General features: G+C 44.3%; 1 protein-coding gene across 1 annotated transcript in view; it reads left to right on the plus strand.

The window, feature by feature from the left end:
* LOC137369107 (membrane protein FAM174A-like) overlaps positions 1-16,106 on the plus strand; it is a 259,893-nt gene that overhangs the window by 157,738 nt on the left and 86,049 nt on the right. The window lies entirely within an intron of this gene.

The raw sequence follows: 16,106 nt of genomic DNA on the forward strand, positions 1-16,106 counted from the left end.
TGCCATCTTTTCAGTGAGACATTAAAGCCAGGCCTCCAACTGCCTGTTCTGGTGTTTCCTGTGTACATTAAAGATGTAGTCTCAAACACCTCTGCCTCCTCCACCGCAACCCCACACCCCCTCCATACCTAGCTCCCCTGCTGATCTCTGATACATGACTTACATGTTTCTGTGTTTTTTTCCACATAGATGAGGGTTTTTGATTAATGGTCAAATCAGTAATTACTAGCTGTTAAGGGACTGAATTTCAATTATTTGCATTAATTTTCATGATATGGCTTAACTTTACTATTGGTAATAAATTACTATTGGAAACTGCAAAAACAGCACCTCCCGGTTCTTTCACAGTGTGTGTGAATGTATGGCTACTAGCAAAAGAACCTTGACAGCTACAAGTAAACATTTCAGCTCAAATATCTTGTCTTGCATTTTTAGTAGTTAATAGGTTTGCTTTTGACAGGAAGTGTGTGGGAGGATGTTGAATTTTGTCTTCCTTATTGTGTTCCTCCACAATTATTTCAGTTTCAAAATATTCTTGAACAGGGATTTTGTTGAGGAAAAGGTGCCAAAGGGTCAGCTGATACCATCAAGCCTAAATAACTGTTTGACAATATGTTGGTGGATGCATTTCTGCACAGTTGAAATTGCTCAAAACTTGACAGAGGAAGTTAAATACTGGTTGAACTAACAAATAATGCACGAGATACACATATACTGACGACATTCATTACTATTTTAACAGTTAAGAATATTGGGTATTCTGGCTGTCATTGCCAAGGGAAACCTGCCAACTCATCATCTGGTGTTATTTCTACATCTGAATGGGTAGCTCTTCAATCATTTCCAGAATAACAGTGGGCCATAAATACATTTTCTTGGTAAGTTTGGCACATTCCTTTTGTGCTATTCAGCAATAGGTGATGACTGGCGGCTTGAATTATTCAGAATTCAATTAATTCAGCGTTGTCAGTCTTCACTGTGCACACAGTATATAAAGTTGATGTAGCTGGCTTTTTGGTCATGTTAAATTCATGTGTTGACAGGATACTGATTTCAGTGGGCCTTTAATGCAATGCAATCTAAGCACAACTGTAGTTTGCACATCCATGGTTTCTGAATGATGAAATAAGTTCTGTGAAATCATCTTTGCCTGGAACATTGGCATCACATGACTTGAGTTGACTGGAGATCCAGTGATATCGTCATTCATATTCATAGACAGTTTTTTAAACATTCTATCAGACTAATATCTGGAATAACTAATGTGGGCATATTGTGAAAACAGAATACTTTGAAAGAATGTCTTTGGGAGGCACGAAGCTATAATCCATAGAGTATGTTTTGCATAATCTCACCCAGTAGCTATCTATACTATTCTATTTATGTTCTTCACAAAAAATATGGCAATATACTTTAAATGCATATGAGAGCAGCAGTGAGATGAAGATCCCAACAGTGTAGATGCGAGAACACAGCAATGTTCCACACCACTCAGGATAGGAAAGGGATCTGATGAGACACCGCTATGCTGAATTGTGCCTTTCATATTGTCATGTAGTGAGGTGATGATACTTAGTAGCTTTGATGAACATCTGATCTTTTCTAGTAGGCTGAAGAGACCATGTTTACTGATGAGGTCAAAGACTTTGGTGAGATCTATGAAAGCATCGTACAGGGGCATCTGTTGCTCGGGGCATTTCTCCTGTAGCTGGTGAAGAGAGAACAGCATGTCAATGGTGGATCTCTCTGCTCGAAAGCCACACTGTGCCTCAGGGTAGACACGCACAGCCAGCTTCTGGAGTGTGTTTAAAACAACTTGAGCGAAGATTTTCCCCGCTATGCTGAGCAGGGAGATTCCATGGTAGTTGTTGCAGTCACTGTGGTCACCTTTGTTCTTATAGAGGGTAATGATATTGGCATCGCGCATGTCCTGTGGTACTGCTCCCCCATCCTAGCACAGACAAAGCAGTTCATGGAGTGCTGAGAGTATAGCAGGCTTGGCACACTTGATTATTTCAGGGGTGATGCCGTCCTTGCCAGGGGCCTTTCCACTGGCTAGAGAATCAATTGGATTACTGAGTTCGATTTTGTTGGCTGTTCATCCAGCTCATCCATGACTGGCAGAGACTGGGCTGCATTGAGGGCGGTAACAGTGACATCATTTTCCCTGGAGTACAGTTCTAGATAGTGCTCCATCCAGCGGTCCATTTGCTTGTGTTGGTCAGTGATCGTTTCCCCTGATTTAGAGTTGAGGGGGGGGCGATCTTCTTGATGGTTGGCCCAAAAGCTCTCTGTTTGGGATCTTCTTCTCACTGCTGCTCTCACATGCATTTAAGTCTTCAGAAGAAGGAATTTTCCTCCACACAAGATCAGATGGCAGGTTGTTCAACCTTGCCCGTCTTAGAGCGAAGACCAAAGTACGAAAAGTCCTCATCAGGGAACTCCTCTTTGCTGACGATGCCGCATTAATATCCCACACGGAAGAGTGTCTGCAGAGACTCATCGACAGGATCGCGGCTGCCTGCAACAAATTTGGCCTAACCATCAGCCTCAAGAAAACGAACATCGTGGACAGGACGTCACAAATGCTCCATCTATCAATATCTGCGACCACGCTGTGGAAGTGGTTCAAGAGTTCACCTATCTAGGCTCAACTATCACCAGTAACCTGTCTCTTGATGCAGAAATCAACAAGTGCGAGGTAAAGGCGTCCGCTGCTATGTCCAGACTGGCCAAGAGGGTGTGGGAAAATGGCGCACTGACACAGAACACAAAAGTCCAAGTGTTTCAAGTGTGTCCTCAGTACGTTGCTCTATGACAGCGAGACCTGGACAACGTATGTCAGCCAAGAATGAGGTCTCAATGCATTCCATCTTCGCTGTCTCCGGAGAATCCTTGGCATCAGGTGGGAGGACCGTATCTCCAACACAGAAGTCCTCGAGGCGGCCAACATCCCCAGCATATACGCCCTACTGAGCGAGCGGCACTTGAGATGGCTTAGCCATGTGAGCCGCATGGAAGATGGCAGGATCCCCAAGGACGCATTGTACAGCGAGCTCGTCACTGGAATCAGTCCATGTCTCCGCTTTAAGGACGTCTGCAAACATGACATGAGGGCCTGCGACATTGACCACAAGTCGTGAGAGTCAGTTGCCAGCGATCGCCAGAGCTGGCAGACAGCTATAAAGGCAAGGCTAAAGAGAGATGAGTCGAAGAGACTTAGCAGTTGGCAGGAAAAGAGATAGAAGTGTAAGGAGGGAGCCAACTGTGTAACAGCCCCGACAACCAATTTCATCTGCAGCGCCTGTGAAAGAGTCTGTCACTCTAGAATTGGCCTTTATAGCCACTCCAGGCGCTGCTCCACAAACCACTGACCACCTCTAGGCATTTACCCATTGTCTCTCGAGACAAGAAGGCCAAAGATGATCATTTAAAATTTCATTTGATTTACAATTGTAACACATTTTGAAGCGGGAATGCATCCTACTTTCTTTTCTTTTGCAAGTTATTCCCTTTTACTTGGGTTTTCCTGGGCAGTTGAACTAAGTGCGCACTGTAAAATGAGGGTGTGTCTTGCCAAGATAGCTGTCAGTGCTGCTCTTGAGCTGACTGCTGGAGATAAGAAAGTGTGAATGTTGTTGGGAAAGTAACCTAAAATGTCATGTTTTAAACCACGCTGCTGAATTCTGGAAAAACCTGATATGTTAATGTTAGGAACTCTGGGAAGGTTGAACAGGACCTGCAAAATAAAGGACTCTTACACCAGCAGCTGTTTTCAATTAGTGGCTTGAGCTGCGTAGACCCAGGCTGTCAAGGCTACAAGCCTACAGGTTACACTGTCTAAATAAGTTAAGAATGTCTGAGAGTGTTCCAAAGACAAACTATTTTTATCTGGTGTTGTCTTGCTTATCATTATTTAAGGCCACTAAAATAAAAGAAGTTTGCCAGTACATGAATAAGAACCTAATGATTAAAATTTGCTCAGTAGAACAATGACGATTACTTTCATCTGGATTGGAGGGATAAATGGTCAAAAATAGTTTTGAAAGGAGATGAACAGGCCGAGGAGTTTAGAGAAGGAGTGTGAGACCCAGGCAGCTGAAGGCAAGGCCACCAATGACGAGATGAAGGAGGGGAGGATGCACAAGAATCGGCATCAGAAGGTTGAAGAGCTATGGGAAGATTGTAGAGCTGGAGGAGGTACAAAGATAGGGAGGGGTAAGGCCATTGAGAGGTTTATATTTAAATTATACAGAACATCCTGGTTTTTACAGATATTGAGTAACTATAATATATAATTAAATATTATTGAAAGGCCACCACAATTCATCAGCCAAAATTGGGAGCTACACAGGGAGCCTCCTAGACATCTGAATCTTTCCTTCAGCATGTCAATGGTCGTTCGGGTTTAATTCAAATTGTGGTAACCCTCTGCTTCATTAGTGGTTCTTAGCAGTGGTGTTAAAAGCCATGGTAGTGTTGGACACCCCTTGTCTCCAGAAGCCAGACAGCATCGTACTCCTGATTCATGGACACTGGATTGTCAAATGATGAATGAATTATGGTATCTACCTGCATCGTGGGCATTGATGTTCAGGAACCTATGCCTGTAGGAACACACAAACTGGATAAACTCAATTTCTGTGGCTGAAATCTTGCTAGGGCAGGCACATCTTAAACCCTTCTGCCTACTAGTGGAATTTAGGGCAGGATTTAAATAGGATGTATAACAGGTGAATCTGCTCTTCTCCTCAAACTCCAACCATTCCACATGGCACCCACCACCCCGCCCCCCCACAACACCTGCACATCACACACACATGCACACACACACACACACACACAAACACACACACATCCACCAGGTTTATAGACATCAGAAATTTGGAGCCAAGAACAAGAATTTCAAATTTGAGGATTGGGAGATATGAAACAAGGACAAGTGTGACAGGCAAATTAAAGTTATTTCCACATGCTAAGATACAAGCAGCAGGTGAAGCTCAGGTAAGGTCAAGGCTATGGCGTTGAAAATTGGGAAAGAACTTACATTTCTGTGATATCGTTCATGTCCTCAGGATGTCTCAAAGCACTTCATACCCCCAATGTGTTACTTTTTAAGTGTTGCCACTATTGTTCTGTGGGAAAAAGTGGCAGCCAATTTGTGTATGGCAAGGGCCCAAAGACAGGAATGAGACTAATGACCTGTTAATCTGTTTTTGGTGATGTTGATTTGAGAGGTGAATGTTGGCCAGAACAATGGGAAACATCCCACTTTTCTTCAAAAATTGACATTGAATCTTTTATATCCACTCAATCTGAAAGATGGCATTGTGATGTGTATTTGGTATAACTTGGTCAATTACAATATCAAAATTCATAAGGAAAGACAATTAAACTAAGTATTGGATTTACATTGTAAAGGAATTATTAAACAAAATACAAGCTGTGTAATTCTTGGATCACAAAAATGAAGCTTACATTTATGGAGATGTTTACAGATACAAAACTTCCCAAGCTGCTTTTAGGGGGTCAGAAGGTTGGAATGATGTTTGAGTTGGTGGCTGAAAGCACAGTCAGAAAGGTAATTTTTGTGGAGGTTTTTGAAGGCGTGAGGCAGTTAGTGAGATCAAGTTATTTATGAAGAGAGGGACACAAATTACTCGTAGGTTCCAGTGGACTCTGCTGTATTTGTACTAGGAGTCTGACGGAATTTCCTGGAAACAACCTGGGACTGGGCACTGGCATGCAGTAAGAGTTCCTGGTCAGTTTTGTAAGTGGCAGAGCCTCCACCCACCCCCTTACAAATTGAAAAGAGAGGGAAGGGTGAAGGGAGGGGGGAAATGTGGTGTCCTATGTTGCGAGTTCCCACTTCCCTGAACTAAGTAAGACCCAGCGAAGTGGCTTAAATCACCAAAAATGGGCATTACTTTTCATTACAATCAATCCCCTTTGGGATAAGAGGGCCAAAAGGATTGGAAAAATTAATTCACCAGGTCAGTTGGGACCCCTGTCCTCTCTTCCACCACAGATGGCAGACTGGCACCTGAGTTTCTGGCAGAATGGAAATGGTGGGCACACTTTAGGGTGATGGGTACCTGCTGTGGGGATGTAAATGAGTTTCCAATAACTCCAGATACTCTGGTTGGGTCAGTGCTGGAAACACTAGAGGGTGCAATCCCAACATAACTGTTGGGATCGTGGTCCGATGACTTCCAGGATCAGATTTCCAATGTAGGAGTGTAATGGTTGAAGGCAGTGCCACCAGCAGGGTGGGAACTGAATCGCAGACCAGTATTAAAAATGTGAAAGTGCATGATGGGACATAGAGCTGCAGAAGATTGTAAAGGTTTAAATGAATTGATGTCATGGAAGGATTGAAAGATGAGGTTGAGGATTTTCATATTGATATGTCTGGAGACAGTGGAGATCAGTGAGGATGGGGCAATGGATCTACAGGACTCTGTGCACAATCAAATGCTGGATATAGAGTTTGCATGAGTTTGTGGAGCTCCACTAAAGAGAGTGTTCAGAAGTCATGGGTAAAGTTTGTAGCAGCATTGGGGAGCAAGGTAGTGGCATTGACAGATGATGTATCAGGGTAGAAGTCGGAAATCTTTGTGATAGACCACTTCTATAGTTGATGCTCAGGACAGAGTAAATCAGGACATTGAGATTGCATTCCTTCTGTTCAATCTAAGCAAGCAGACAGGGAGGTTGCTGGAATTGGCATTTATGGATCAAAATTTTGGACATAAATGGAACAGAATGGCTTTAATCTTAGTGATATTGAGCTGAAGAAGAGGCTACATGTAAAGGAAAAGCTTGCTTCGACTTGTTGTGTAGTACTTGGTGAAAGTACCAGATCTTAAAGGGTTGCAGTTCACCATAAAAGGGGAAGTTATTTTGGTGGCAGAAAAAGTAGACTAATCATTCCCAGTATAATAGCAGAAACATGTAGCCAACATGGTTCCTTTGATGCTGAAGTTGGAGTTCCTGCTGTATGAGCTGCATCAAAAGACAATCGCCCAACTAAAGTCTCAAGGCCACCTTCCAGTGAAAACAGCATGGACGGAAATTGCTAACCATGTCAGTGCAGTCATTCAGTTCTCGTATCTGTCTGAAGATCAACAAGAATTGCATTGGTATCAGGAACAAGGCTAAGGCAAGAGTACTGTTCATTTTTGTACATATTTCTTGAGGAAATATCATCACTGGCAGAAACCTAAGTTCAGGATAATGACTATTGACATGCATGATGATGTTTTTTTTTGCCTGATCTTACGTGAATATCAATTGGGTTAAAATAAATTTCCTTTTCATGGAGGCCATGGGTTTGATACAATGGGACTTGATGCTCACATGTAGGAAATGTGATGGAGACATTATCCTTTGCAAACATGGTAGTTGTCACTTCCCTGATACAGGTGTGTACTACAGAATGTCTGATGTGGCAGATGTCTCTAATGGATGGATTGCAAGTGTGAAAGCTTCATGCAGTGGTGATCTTAACTCTATGGCAACTGTTGTATATTGTTGTTAGCGTAGTTCGAGCATTGTTTACAGATGTCACGGAATCTTTATATGGCTAAATAATAACTTGTTTATTTTATATACATAACTATTTACATTCTGATTAAGCATGTCCAACTAACACCTCTCATGATGCTTCTAGCTTCTTCTAAGCCTAATAACCATGTGACTATTACATCATCACTATAGTGGGAGGAGTTACTCTCACCATCTCAAACATTAACCCTTTCAGACCCTTATACGACAGCAATCAGCATTTTCTGTTTTTTTATCTATGTCAACCTGTCTTGGCAGGTCGTATGTTTGCACAACTGTTTTAATTTGGGAAATGTTTGCATTCAGAGGGAGCTGGGTGTTCTTGCACATGAATCACAGAAAGTTAACGTGCAGGTACAGCAAGCAATTAGGAAGGGAAATGGTATGTTAGCTTTTGTTACAAAGGGATTGGAGTGTAAGAGTAGAGTAGTCTTACTACAATTATACAGGGCATTGGTGAGGTCACACCTGGAGTAATGGATGCAATTTTGGTCTCTTTACCTAAGGAAGGACATACTTGCCCTGGAGGGAGTGCAATGAAGGTTCACTGGACTGGTTCCTGGGATGAAGGGATTGCCCTATGAGGAGAGATTGAGTAGACTAGACCTATATTCCCTGGAGTTTAGAAGAATCAGATGTGATCTAATTGAAACATGTACAATTCTTAGGAGGCTTGACAGGTTAGATGCTAAGAAAATGTTTCCCCTGGCTGGGGAAGCTAGAACACGGGGCTAGGGAACCAGAATAAAGGGTTGCCCATTTAGGACTGAAATGAGGAGAAATTTCTTCACTCAAAGGGTTGTGAATCTTTAGAATTCTCTACCCCAGAGAGCTGTGGATGCTTAGTCATTGAGTATATTCAAGACAGAGGTTGATAGATTTTCGGGTACGAAGGGAATTAAAGGGATATGGGGATAGTGCGAGAAGGTGGAGTTGAGGGAAAAGATTAGCCATGATCTTGTTGAATGGCGGAATAGGCTCGAAGGGCCAAATGGCCAAATCCAGCTCCTATTTCTTATGTTTCTTATGTTTCATTTACACTTATGTTTCACCGGTAGCTGGTCTTATGGCATGATAATCAGGAAAGAAAGCAGGACTCAATGGAGTTTATATTTGTCTTTGGCGGTAACATAAAACAGGCAATAGTAAATCAGCAGCTCCCTTTCCACTCCACCCAATTTAGTTTTACATTGAAGACAATGGAATGAATTTTTCACCCCATTTGATGGTGTTAAATTAGCTAAGGGAAAGCTGAACGAGAATTAGGAATATTAGTAGACTCAACATGTGCATTAGTCATTGCAAAGCAATAATTAGAAAAGCATACAGTATGCTGAGTTATATTGCCAAATTAGTAGAGTCTGAGGCCATCATATTGAACCTTAATGGTGTTCATATCAGGCCAAACCTTGAATATTGGGTTTGATCTACCAAAGCCCCCAGGACACAACTTTTCCCTAGAAGTAGTGTAGAACATGGACAAAACTTTGATCCTTAGAATCAGAGGACTCAGTTATAAGGAAAGATTAGAAAAACTGTGCTCTTCAGCCTTGGAGAGAGGGTCTTAAGAGGTAGAATAGAACAGTTTAATTCTGTTTTTCAAGGTGAAACATGATTATAGGATAAAAATACAGAAATGCAAATTGAAAAAAAGGCAACCGCAGGAAGCAGTTCTTTATATAAATTACTCAAATCATTATACATGGAATGGTCTTCAGGTAGGATAATAAAGGCAAAACATCTGGAGTAATTCAAGAGGCAGCTGCATGGTATGAGGAGAGAAGAAATATAGGCCAGAATCTTCTTCTTTCGCCGCCAAATTTGTCGGCGGCTGAAGGAAGCGGTGCCCGGCCCACGTGGGCCGCATGTTGATGAGCCGCCACAATCTTCCGTGCAGTAGCTCATTTGAATGGACGGGCAGTCCACACCCCTCCCCCGATCACATGGAGTGTGCAGCCTGTCCATCCCTGGTAATTGCGTCAGCTGCCTGTGTGCAAGCGCTGACGCCATTTTTAAAGGGCTTTGAGCCCTTCCAGTATATTTAAAAATTTGAAGCAAAATTTGTAAAAACAATAACACACAGTATTTTTGGCCGTCTCCCACCCCCCCACAATAGCCATTAAATTTATTACTTGCCCTCTCCACCACAAACCTGGTTCACCTGACCTTCCCCCTCCCCACCCCCCCCCCCCCCCCCAGTGCATAAATTATAAACTTTACCCCTTCTCACCATCCCCTCCACCAATGAGAATAAGTCACTGCCGCTCCCTCCCCCTCCCACACAGGAAACATTACCTGCTCCCCTATCCCAACCAGTTTAGTGCCTCATTTCCCTTAATGGGGATCCGAAGGCGTGGGAATGCCTGCCAGCTGCACGAAGTGCGCACTGGGGATGGAAGGCGGTGGCGTGATTACCATTAATGCAGGTATATAAATTTATTTCCATATTTAAATGGAGGGCCTGTCGCCAAGCGGCAGGATTGCTGCCACGATGCCTTGCTGCCTCCATGAGGAGTGGCCTGAGCCCTCACGGCGTCAGAGTCAGTGGCGGGCCTCACCCGGAGGGATCTTCAGGCCACCCACCCCACCCCACCCCCGCCACGGACCCCGACGCCTGGGGGCAAACTAAATTCAGCCCATAAATTTCTCTCAGAGGATGAGCTATAAAGGACAAATGACTTCCCTCATCTTGTGACTGCAAGCCTATTTTCTTCACCAGCACTATCTCAGAAGTTATCCTTTCACCAGCAGCTTTCCCATCCCCCATCCCTCCATCCTCCACATTGCAACTAAAAATGAGTCGTGTTATGGACAGGTGTGAAATGGCATGGCTGGTTTCCACTGGTCACCTTCCAACTGACCACAGGTAGTGTTTTGTTTTAAGTTAGTGATTCAGCCCCTGTGTTTTGTTGTCCAAATAAACAGACAGTGACAGGTTTTCTTATGAATTTAAACAGAAGATTAGATATTTATTAAACAATAATCACCAAAAATATTCACAACACCACCCATGCACGAATTCACACTCTCATGCAGCCTCAAGAAAAGATAGATAGAAGGTAAAAGGTAAGAGGTGTTAAGAGTTTAAGGTGTAAAAGTCTGCAGTTTTCAGGAAAAACCTGTGGGATCCTATTAGAAGGTAAGTTTTAAAGTTGCAGGCCTGTTTACTGGTTGTCTTGCCCTTGCTGTGTTGCTGAAGTTTCCTGGCAGACAACACTTCAGTTTGAAGATGGTGCTGATATTTCTTAGTTCAATTTTCATAGGTGGAGGAGTTGTTCAAAACGCACTCTCTTATTTCTCTGCTGCAGTTGGTTGCCAACTAGTCTCAGCAGGGTTCAAATGTTTTAGCTGGAATTTATCTCTCTCTCTCTCTTTTTCTCAGTCTTGTGCTGGAATTAAAGATGGCTTTCAATGTTCTCTCTGTGGCTGGAGATCCCAGACTGATGTTCTTGATGTTCTGATGACTTGATGACTGATGACTTCCTTTGTTCTCCAAAAAGGTTACCTTTAAAGGTAAATTCATAAAATGTTAGTTTTGCACATGTGACTTTAGGCTTTTGGTTCCTGAGGGGCTATACAATGGCTTCTGATCTCAGCCCATTTTGATAAGATGAGGGCTATTCAAACCTTCTTGTCGTGTTGTAGCTGGAGACGGACCTTCTGCTATTGCCTTTGTGTTAACTCACTTATGGATAGCTCACATTCACGTGTGATGAGCTGTTTAATTTCAATGCAGACGGGGTTAATGAGTTTCAGCTCTAGCAGACGTGAATGTGCATTTCAGTGCAGGAGGAGGTATGTGTCATGTGATTTTGTCCTCCATCTTGTTGAAGGCAGGTGTACCAGTCTTTTTAAATTGTTCTTTTTTTATAACTCTTCCGTTTATTTTGTATTTCTTTTGCTGCACTTCTTATGAGCATGACAATAGCCAGTGATCTTCTTTGTCACCAAAATTGAGGTCATCCTGTCCACTGGAGCATTCCTATAAGCATTCTCATGAAGCTTCAGTGGCTGGCTGGGGGGAGATCTTAGGTACCTGAAGGGGGCGGATTGGGGTGAGTGAAGGGGGCTGGGGTGAAAAGCAAGAGGACCACGGTCACACCAGCTGCAGCTTGTGCTTTATGCCAGATAGCAGGATGGGGGTGCGTTGGAATTTGAGAAGGGGCATAAGGCAGGAACATACCATCATCTTGAATGTTCTCAATAAAGCTGAATGCAACAGCCTCCATCACTGCTGGCCTCATGATGTGGAGCATCACCTCCTCCAGATGCAAGCGTGCCTGTCCCCCATCAGTTCTCTGATGCTCCTGACAGTTATTGTTGTGTGATTGCCTGTAAGAGTGATGTCCCTTTAAGATATTAGTATGCTAATGAGCCAAGTACTAGGATTCAGTCATGTGACTACAAACCTGAGTCACTCTGGAAATGTAACACCTAGAGGAAGGTTCTGAAATAGTTGGCTCTGTACTGTGTATAATAGTTTAGCTGTAATAAACCTGTTTGAGATCTTCAACCATATAGACTTCACGCATCTCATTTATATTACATCAGACAACATAAAATGAACTCATTACCTGGTGGCAGCTGTGGTGAGAAGACAAAGTCTAAATTGCAAGCAACAGGGAAAACATCTTTAAAAACTAGCTTCCTACAGCTAAAAGAAAGCTAAAAAAAATACTGGCCCAAATAGGGAAAGAAGAAAACACTTACCTCAAGCTGTAGAAGACAGAGCACTGAACTAAAGGCTTGCTACCCAACCTGAACCCGACGGGACCCGACGATGTGAGTTGGGTTCGGGTCAGGTCGGTTTGCACTTCCGGGTCCGGCATTCGGGCTCAGATCGGGTCAGACACGCGCTATCACTGGTATGTGGCTCCACTGTTAATTTAATTGTTGGACTTGAAAGGTGGTTTTGTTGCAGTTATTTTAAGCTTGTGCGGATCAGCAAGAAAGTGAGAAACGGAAGGTAGGTTAACTGATGGTCGGGTCGGGTCGGGTTGTGTGCGGAAAAAATTGAAGGACTCGGACCTGTCGGGCTCGGGTCAGATGTGGTTCTGTCGGGTTCGGGTCAGGTTTTTTTTTGCAGACCCGAGCAGGCCTTTACGCTGAACGACAGGCTGCAAATCAATCACTGTGATCAGTTGAGTCATTGTTTCAATGGTCCAGGAAGCCCCATTAAAAAAAAAGCTTTGTGGTGCTTGAAAAGTTGATTTTTTTAAAAGTCTCAGTGAAAGAAAAAAACAGGGAAAGCCCAATCCCTATCTCAGGCTGATTAATTATTTTCAAAGGCTCCCCCATGCTGATCGAAGTCCGCACCATTACAGGAGGCGCCCAACAGCAAAAAGCGGGTTAATCATCCATTCACACATCTCGCAGCTGAACTGTTTGAGCTGACTGCAAATTGCCAAGGTCAACAAGGTGAGTACACAGGGGGAGTATCTCTTTAGTGAAACTGACAGACTGGGAAACCTTCAAACAGTGAAACTGAAGAGCTCCAGCCATGGCCAGTTGAGAGGCTGCTGCTCATGGCTCTCCTTCTTAATGTGAGCTTTCACTGCTTGACAAGTTTTTTCCAACTTCTTGGAAGTCAATTTGCTTGTCTTGGACTTCATTCACTTTAATCTGCATTTCCCTGCTATCAGCTTTCATTGCAGCATGAGAGCAGTTTATGCAGCTCTACCTTGGACCTCTAAGGAACAAAAGGTGCAGCAATGTCAACACCAACAACACCAGGAGTTGCTGCAGTGCATCTTGTATATGGTACACACTGCTGCCACTGTACGCCAATGGTGGAGGGAGTGAATGTTGAAGGTTGTGGATGGTGTGCCAATCAAGTAGGCTGCTCTGGCTTTGATGGTGTTGAGCTTCTTGAGTGTTGTTGGAGCTGCACTCTTCCAGGCAAGTGGAGAGTATTCCATCAGACTCCTGACTTGTGTCTTGTAGATGGTGGACGGGCTTTGGGGAGTCAGGAGGTGAGTTATCCGCCGCAGAATTTCCAGCCTCTGACCTGCACTTGTAGCCACGGTATTTATATGGCTGATCCAGTTCAGTTTCTGGTCAAAGGTAACCCCCAGGATGTTGGTAGTGGGGGTTTCAGCGATGGTGATGCCATTGAATATCAAGAGGAGATGGTTAGAATCTTTCTTGTTTGAGATGGTCATTGCCTAGCACTAGTGTGGCGCGAATGTTACTCGCCACTTATCAGCCCAAGCCTGGATGTTGTCCAGGTCTTGCTGCATATGGACATGGGCTGCTTCAGTATCTGAGAAGTCGCAAATGGTGCTGAACATTGTGCAATCATCAGCGAACATCCCACTTCTGATCTTATGATGCAGGGAAGGTTATTGATGAAGCAGCTTAAGATGGTTGGGCCTAGGACACTCCCCTGAGGAACTCCTGCAGTGATGTCCTGGAGCTCAGATGATTGACCTCCAACAACCACAACCATCTTCCTTTGTGTTTTTGTGATGTTGATTGAAGGATAAATATTGGCCGGGAAATTAGGGATAACTCTCTTGCTTTTCTTTGAAATAGTGCCACGGAATCTTTTACATTTGCCTGAGAGGACAGACATTTTATGAGGCGGCAGTGGCTCTGCCCACCAGCTGGAAAGCTGTGGGTGAGCCTCCTCAACCTGGAATCCACGACCATATTTCACGGTTCTCAGGCAATTAACTGCCTGCAGTCGTGGCTTCTGCCACTCTGAGGCACAATGTCTCTTCTCCAGGAGCTGCTGGCCAGTCAGAGGGCCAGTAGCTCTTCAGTCCCTGCAGCGACACTGAGTCGTGGCCATTGCTGGAACTACACCCAGTGGGAAGAGGCACCATGGATGCCGGCCTCGGAAGTAGGTAAGTGGGGTAGAGGCTTGCCAGGGCCAATCAGCCAGCCCCAGACGAGAGGGCGGGGGAGTCGTAGAGATGGCAGGGGGGGTTGGTGGTGTGGGGGCGGGGACATGGGGGCGGAGGTCTTCCAGCGCGGGCAGCCAGTGCCGTGGCTGGGTGTGAGGGTGTGCCGACCGAGGGGCACAGCGCACCTGATCAGGAGGGGCCCCCCACCAGTCCACAAGGAGGCAGCCAGGTTTAACTGGGTGGCCTCCTCAGGTGGCAAAGCATCTATCTGCAGGAAGGGGCCCTTAATTGGCCTAAGGGCGCGGGCTGCCTGCCACCTCCCCTGATGCTGGTCAAATACCAGGGTCTGGGTAGGTGATGGGCACGGCACCCCTGTCATCCCATCCTATTTTTATGCCCCCCCCCCCCCCTCGCCTCCTAGCCCAGTCCCAGGTGGGGGGCATAAAATATCAAAATGTCAGTCAGGGCCTCTGTTTTATGTCTCATCTGAAAGGCAGCACTCCCTCAGTATGCACTAGTGTCTGCCTTGGTTTTTGGGCTCTAGCTATAGAATGGGACTTAAACCCAAAGCCTTGTGACCCAAAGGCAACAGTGCTACCATTTGAGCTATCACTAACATCAGAAAACCTGGGAACCCACTCTTCCCTGTTGCTCTATTTTCTTTACTTTTGCTTCTATGTAACACAGTCTGCAGCAGCGTCTGTACAATAACTGCTGATCCATTTTAAGAAGAGCATGCTGCCTTTACAAATTGTAGAGTAAGCATGTGCCATGCAAGGCACCAACACTGCTGGGCTTCTTATTGAGTGTGCAGCCAGTCAGCAGCATGTTTCACACTAGGCTGCATGCAAACTTATTTATATGAGGAGGCAGTACAAAGTTTATGTGCTGCTTGCTTCCATGGGACCAGGAGTGGAGGGATCGTGTATTGCCCAAAAACAGGCCTTGCCAAATCTTTGTCTCATAGTGTCTAGCCAGCCACCCCCCACCCCCGCCACCCCCTGCACAAACAGTGGTCAAATATTCTGGAAATATAACAAACAGAAAATACTGGAAACACTCAGCAGGTCAGTCAGCATCAGTGGAAAGAACAACTGAGTTCATCTTTCAGGTGTTGCCAGCAACTCCTGTCTTGTTCCCCACCAATGGTCACTTGTATCTAATTTCCCTTGCATGCAGAAAAGCTATCTAATTTTTCTTGTGGTACTAATATTGTCACCAGGGACAGCAGCATTAAAACCTACATTTTTATACAAATGTGAAATTAGTCTGAATCCTACTTCCCAATAAAATGAAGGTGTCTACCATGATGATATAAAGCTATGAATAAAAGAATGAAACTTTACTGCCATTTGCTTTTGAATGCAAAGGTACTCCCAACTCCTGTGGGATGATAGCATTGTGGTCATTATAACTGTGACCAAGGCAGTCTCAGCACCATGAATCGTGTATTTTCAAGAGATTTGAAGACACAGCTTACGTGGCATGACACATTTTCACTGTGAAGGCTCTGGTGTGATTGCATGTGCAGTCTGATCATAGAACAGATCTGGATTGCTGTGAATGCAGTAGAAAAATCTACACAGCTCTGATCTTATCTTTGTGTATAAGCCAGAGTGAGATATTAGTCTCAAACTAAGTAACAAGTGTCAGTCAGAATTAAATTAATGGCTTACCCGTGAGAGCAGCCTC

The sequence above is a fragment of the Heterodontus francisci genome, chromosome 4 (assembly GCF_036365525.1).
Source record: "Heterodontus francisci isolate sHetFra1 chromosome 4, sHetFra1.hap1, whole genome shotgun sequence".
Taxonomy (NCBI): Eukaryota; Metazoa; Chordata; class Chondrichthyes; order Heterodontiformes; family Heterodontidae; genus Heterodontus; species Heterodontus francisci.